Source organism: Protopterus annectens, chromosome 8.part0 (assembly GCF_019279795.1).
Source record: "Protopterus annectens isolate FY-2018-M chromosome 8.part0, PAN1.0, whole genome shotgun sequence".
NCBI classification, from domain to species: domain Eukaryota; kingdom Metazoa; phylum Chordata; order Ceratodontiformes; family Protopteridae; genus Protopterus; species Protopterus annectens.
The window spans coordinates 784661721-784668629 of NC_056741.1; the positions used below are offsets into that span (position 1 = coordinate 784661721).

The 6909-nt window shown below is 39.3% G+C and overlaps 1 protein-coding gene across 2 annotated transcripts in view; it reads right to left on the bottom strand.

The window, feature by feature from the left end:
* The window catches only part of ZBTB41 (zinc finger and BTB domain containing 41), a 660593-nt gene extending 654005 nt beyond the window's left edge, over positions 1–6588 (bottom strand). For both annotated transcript variants that reach the window (XM_044080254.1, XM_044080256.1), the window contains exon 1: positions 6498–6588. The gene's annotated coding sequence lies outside the window, so the exon portion shown is untranslated. The remainder of the gene's footprint in view (positions 1–6497) is intronic.
* Positions 6589–6909: the final 321 nt, after the last annotated feature.

A 6909-nucleotide genomic window follows, 5' to 3' on the forward strand; every position in this document is an offset into this window, starting at 1 on the left:
TGTTAGAAAGTATATAGTAATTATACTTCTGACATTAAAGAAATAAACCTTCATATTAAATCCAATGTTTAAAGTGCAACACTAGTGGTGTAATATGACCCCTATCAACAACAAAATATCTACCAAAACAACTTCAATGTAACACATCAAATGAAACAATATATAATGAAACACAGCTTCTTCCCAATAAGTTATGAGCTCTACAGATTTCCTATAACAAAATTCTCAATCAGTTGTTGAAAAAACTTGCTTTAATAAAACAGTAATGTGTTAATCTAGGTAATAGCAATACTTCAACGGTCTCTAATATTACTGTGCTTGTTTTACAGAAATGTAACGTATGACTTAAAAGGAACTCTTTTATATCATGAAATCATACATTATATATCACTAAATATAACTGCATTTATTTGTTTGCAATTTGGGTGTCAAAAGCTATCAACTCTGATAAGTGTGAATCAGGCACATTTGTTTTATCTAACTAACCAGAATTCTGGATAAGTCCTTGCCTACAGAGTCTCTCAGTAACCCAAGAGCTTTACCATCTTAAGTTTTCTAAAATGTTTTCATTTTACATTCAGCTGCTACATTGACTTTTTGAAGGTCATTATTCAACATTGGTGGATGTATGTTACCACCTACTGCATTTTCAGATTGTTTAGAACTGTTCAAAGGAAAGAGATGGTGAATTTTAAAGCATGTATGACATACACAACATAATACATGCTGTAGCATAGCAAGCTTGGTGAAATGAAGATAACTATCTGTTAAATGAAAATTAAACAAGTTTGCTGTTCTATAAATCAACTACTTTTTTTTCTTGAACAACATGTTAATACAGAGATGTTAAAGATAATTTGATAATTATCAAGTTGTACATTTGTGAGTGCCTACATGGATGGGGGCAGGGACACTGCTTAGGAAATGAAAGATTAACTGAATAAGCAAATACAAGCAGTCACTGTAGAAAGCCCTTTATTTAGGACAATAAAATCACAAACTATACCGAACTGAACTGTCTACTATGCAGAGTGGGGGACCAAAGAAGGGCTAGGGAGAACTCTCATTACTTAATGACAAGAGTTCAATAAAAAGTTACTTAAATTTCAAGTGGGTATACATAATTAATATTTGTGATAACTGATTTTTATAAACATATATACAAATGGATTTAAGTTCTACAGAGATTGAATATTACTGTTCAAAACGGGTGGGAACATGTCCACGCTGATTTCAGAACTAGTAATGTGATAACAGTTAATGAATTGCACAAGAAAACATGACAAAGAACAATAACTCAACTGCTTTGAGTTATAACAATTCATTTTAAGAATGTGAAAATATAAATGGAAGTTATTTACTTTTTTGCAACTAAGTCAGAAATGAGAATGATGCTTCAAGTGAAGATTGCATGGACTAAGAAAAGAACTTATGTACTATTATGAATGTCATTAAGCAATTTTAAGGTGGTTTAATCTCGGTGGCCAAGAGGGGAGTTAATTAACCATCCAGCAAATTTATTATCTAAAATCAAGACAGACAGGAGTGTATGCTGAGCTGAGCAAAATCATTTTACAAAAGATTCAACAGTTTTAATTTTTTTTTCAAAGTCACAATGGAAATTTAATTATATTTTGCTTTAAATACATTTGTATTATATAGAGTACAGCTATGGAATTTGTGCTTGAGCAAGTGAAATTAAAACTCAAAACTGGGTAAAGAAAGTGAGTAACTCACACATAAGGATGGCCAGGGAGGCTTCAGGGTTGGGGTGAGGTGCAGGGACAGTGTTAGCACACGTGTAAGATCATGCAGGGGACAAAGCCTACCCCCAATTCTCACTCATGCCTGCTAATCTTAACTGAGTCTCTGCACCTTACCTTCTCACAGAAACAATATTCAAATTATGTGTACTGTTATTTTTTTTTTTTTGCCTTTTTTACATATTTACTTGAAACTCACTGATATGCTCTGAGCTAGTGCAAAATAGCACAAAATATACTGAACCCACTGATATTGCCAACATCCTGGCAGATAAATTCAGTGCAAACTTCACCCCCCTCCCACCCCCAAAAGAGCCCACAACAATACCGGAAAAGTGTAGTGTCCCGGAAATCACAGACACAGGTGAAAACAGCCCTTTCAAAAGCCAAAAGCACAACATCAATGGGGCCAGATGGTGTCCCAGGCTGCATCTTGCTCGAACTACAGAACAAACTAATCCCCCACCTAAACACATTGTTCAATATCAGCCTCTACACAGGCTACATGCCTAGAGAATGGCGCACAGCAATGGTTATTCTGCTCCACAAAGGAGGGGCCACAACTGACCGTGTTAACTATCACCCCATAAGCCTGATCTGCAAGGCTATGGAGCGCATCATCATGGAACTCATTGACAAAGACATTGGGCACCTCCAAACACTTGACCTGACCCAGTTCGGCTTTGTTAAGGGCAGATCATGCCTACTAAACCTGGTTGACTTCTTCGAGACAGTCACCAACGCCACAGATGAGGGGAAGGTAGCTCACACAGCCTACCCTGACCTCACCAAGGCTTTTGACACCATTCCCCACTCAGGAATTATAGAAAAACTCACCAGCCTGAACATAAACTCCTACGTCACGAGATGGGCGACTGGCTTACAGACAGAACTCACACGGGCTCCAGGTTTGACTGTAAACCAGTCACAAGTGGTGTCCCACAATGCTCGGTCCTGGGACCCCTACTGTTCGGCATATACTTCTCAGAAGTGCAGGAAAACACAGGAGGTCTATGGCTAACCAAGTTTGCCGATGACTGCAAACTGGAAGCCATAATTGACCCTCCGGCTGACATGGACATTCTCCAAAAGAGCCTTACTAAGAAGGACACCTGGTGTCAAAGTCATGGTCTCAAGCTAAATGCCAAAAAATTCATAGTCATCCCGTTTGGGGAAAACAAAACACCCATGAATTACCACATAGGTGGCAGCCCCCTTAATAGAGAAGAGTAATAAGAGATCTGAGGACACAAGTAGATAGTAATCTCTCCTTTGGCAATCATATTGGCAAAGCACTTAGGAAATCCTTCTATGTAGCCCATCTAATTACTAAAGGGTTCTCATCTAGAAATAAAGAGGTTATAGTGCCCCTCTACTCGTCACTCATCAGACCCATCATATGCCCCATTTGGAATGTACCTCACAAGACACATCCATCACCTGGAAAGACCACAAAAGTACCTCACCTAGAGGATTACTGGCCTCAAACATATGTCCTATGCAGCCCGACTGGAAAAACTCCAGCTGTACTCAGTTGCATAACGCTTACTCAGAAGTGATCTCTGCCTGACTTACAAAGCCATGTCCAACTCAGAATTGATGGACATGCTCCACCTAAAGAAATCCAAGTCACTGCGAGCCACTCGTTCTAGTGAGCTAAACCTCGCCACAACAATAAATAGAACATGCTGGAGGGATAGATTCCTGTCACAGAGACTCCCTATGCTTTGGAACAAAATTCCTAACTACATTAGGCAGAGCCCTCACTAACACTCTTCAAGGGAAACCTTGACGAGTGGATGGGTAACAGAAAATACACCCCCGGGATCACTCCACTGGCTCTTCTTGACAGAGGCTCAGCTAATTAATCAATGGGGTGGCGAAAGTTGACACACTCTGGCTAGGCTTATAAATGCCCTTGGGCAGATAGCCTAGTACCTACCTATGAACCTATATTAACAAAAAACAGGCTGGATGTTTTTATTTTGCAATTAGCTTAATGTGGGGTCAGGGCAGTTAGTATTTTTTTAGTATTGTGAATTCAGAAATTGTGGTTGATAGGATTAACAGGTGTATTATACTGTTCTATAATTTGTGCACTGGGATTGCTCACCACATGCAACAAATGACCACACTGCTGTTCAACAAAGTGCAGCAGATTCAAACTATATAATCTAAACTCAAATCACTGTACTGGGATGGGCACCACCTTGGATTCTGCAGGATAGCATTGCCCATACTTAGCTTAAACTCACCTCTCAGACGCGCTTTTATCATAGATCCAAAAGAGAAGCAAGTCTAATGCACAGCTTTACTTGGGAGTCAATTAGTAGAAATACAACTATGAATATATATGTATACCCACATTATACACATATACACTCACAAACACACATGTGTATATATATATATATATATATATATATATATATATATTATACTCTCTTCAATGGCTTGAACTTCCCCAATTTCTGCTATCTTATCAATTTCATATGCTACACTCTAGTCTTTATAAAACCTCCTTCTGTCCATCTCTATCTTCCTTAGTCTCCATCTACAGCCCATCCCAGACCCTACGTACTTCTAACCAACAATTACTTGATGTCTACCACCCAAAAAGGTCAATAGGCACACTACTCTACAAACACTCCCTTGTCCATGCTTGGAACAAACTTCCCCTGGACTTACGTTCAATCTCCCACACCTCACACTTTAAAAATGAACTAAAAGCTTATTTTCTCAATTCCAGGACCTGCCCTTATGACCCCACCTAGTCTTCCTTCCTTTCATGTACCCTCAAAAGGACCATACTTAGTACAATATTACACCTCTCTCTCCAACGTGTCTACTATGTTGTTGACCTATTGAACTACATCAATGTAAAATTATGTTACTAAGCTTCTTTTTAATGCAACTTTAACTTTATGCATGTAACCTAACATATGTGAATCTTTTTGCGATAACTGCTATTACATCAATATTGTTTAAAATTGTACTTGTTTAAAAATGTACTACTGGAGCTTTGCTCCTTGGGTCTCCACTGAAAACGGGCCACAAGCCCAGGTGGACAAAATGTCTATATATCTATACAGACATTTGTTAACCGGGTTTGTCCACCTGGGCTTGTGGCCCATTTTCAGTGAAGACCCAAGGAGAAAAGATATATATATATATATCCCTAAGTTTAGACACACTTTATGTCAATAGTGGCACTAACAGGGAAAGGGTTTTGTTTTTTCTTCATTAGGTAATGACGTCACCTTAACTACATGGTTAAAGCTAATCCCAACCCTAAACATTACCTTATGAAAATACATTTTCCTAACAGTACCACTAAACAAGAAACTCAAACATACCAGCATGCACGTGTGCGTGCACACACACATTCTAGTCCCTTCTTAGCCCTTGCTCTAATTCTAATCTGAAAACTTTCTCTAACTTACACTCTCTCAGACCCACTCCTAATGCTGGATCTTTCTGTATATCTACAACTTTCAGCATTAACACACACTCCCACTTACCATGACTGCAAGGACATTTCTGCAGAAAAGGAACACTCTGTGTTCCCCCTTTCATTAACTCCTGCAGGAGACAAAGATTGCTTTCAAAAAATTTAAACAGCAGTAATCTCGGTCAACAAGGAGAATATAAGACAGAGTGAACTACACCCACATACATACATGTATCCATCCATAACCCCTTTTTACCTATTTTTGCACATGGGGTTGGGGTGTCACTTCACCAATGACAATCATCCAGAGCCAGGGTTTACACTGCTGGATGGCTGTATACATACATTATATTAAGGCTATAAACTCATTATTTTGATTCTTTCAAATATTTTTATTATGCTAATGTTTGCTCTGCAGAATTTCAAAATGCTGATTGACAAATAGCACAACTGAAAAAATACAATCTTCTATCTACATATGACGCTCTCTGCCCTGCATTGACTTTAATTTGCAGCCTTTTCCCCCTATGCCTCCAAGGAAAAAAAAAGCCTTACCCAGCACGTAAGCTCAAAGATTAAAATACTCACAGGTAAAGAATCTGTTTGTTAACAGCTAATCATACAATACATGCCGTGGTACAATACAATAAGTAAAAAAGAAGCTGCTCTAATGTGAAAATGTCCTGCAAACGGTATTTAATCAAGCAAAGTCAATGACATTTCCTTATCCTTCAAGTACAACGCAGCTACTCCAACAGAAAGCTACAGTGAGCATAAACCCAGCTTTCCTCGTGGAACAATTCCTGCCTATTCTCAAAGCCCACGTGAAATATGCCTGAATCTCAAATCCAGCCATACACCGACGCCGGTGCGTCACTGTCGGTGTCCCAAAGATCGTTAGTACAAAGCTGCTACCACCATCACAACACAGACAAGGCCCGGAAACTTCAAATGATGAAATGCACAAAGGGATCGGAAGGAGCCACTATAACTCCAACATTAAAATACCAGGTGCTCGTGATCCCGGGGGCCCCCTGCGGCGACTGATTGGTTGCAAAAAGCTCCCGATGGAGTGCCCTCCTTGAGGACCCCCGTTACCCGCACGGACCCCCTGCACTGGGAGATCAGTGACACACGACAGCCCTTCTACGATGGCTGCTTCAAGCTTTCAGATGCCTAGATTTTTTACTACATTCCAAAATCAGATAATCTGCGACAATAAACAGTAGTCAAAACTGATATAATTACCACAAAGGTTTCATTAAAATAATAAACAGACCCACCTTTTTTCGGTTAGGGTAAGATTCCCAGGGCTGAAGGTACCCCGCTGACGTCATATCGACGTCGTAGGGCGGGGAAGGGAGGAGTTGAGGACCGAGCTAGAGATTGTTTAGCGGGAAAGGGAAGCGATCAACCATTTGTATCACGACGTCTGCACGTGTATTTTGTTGTAGTGACACGGTATACGTCTGTACTTTTTAAACTGGTCTATACTTGTATTTAATTCCGGATTTCTAAGACTGGTGATTTAAATGTAAAACTCTTTTGCAACATGTAGGGCATTGCTATAATAAAGGGAGTAGACCATTTGCAGCTTGATGTAATTTTGTGTAAAAGTAAACGTAGTTTTTCTCTGATGTCTGCTTGTAATTTTGCAAAGTTTATAACTCACCTGTGTACCACGTTATGATGAAA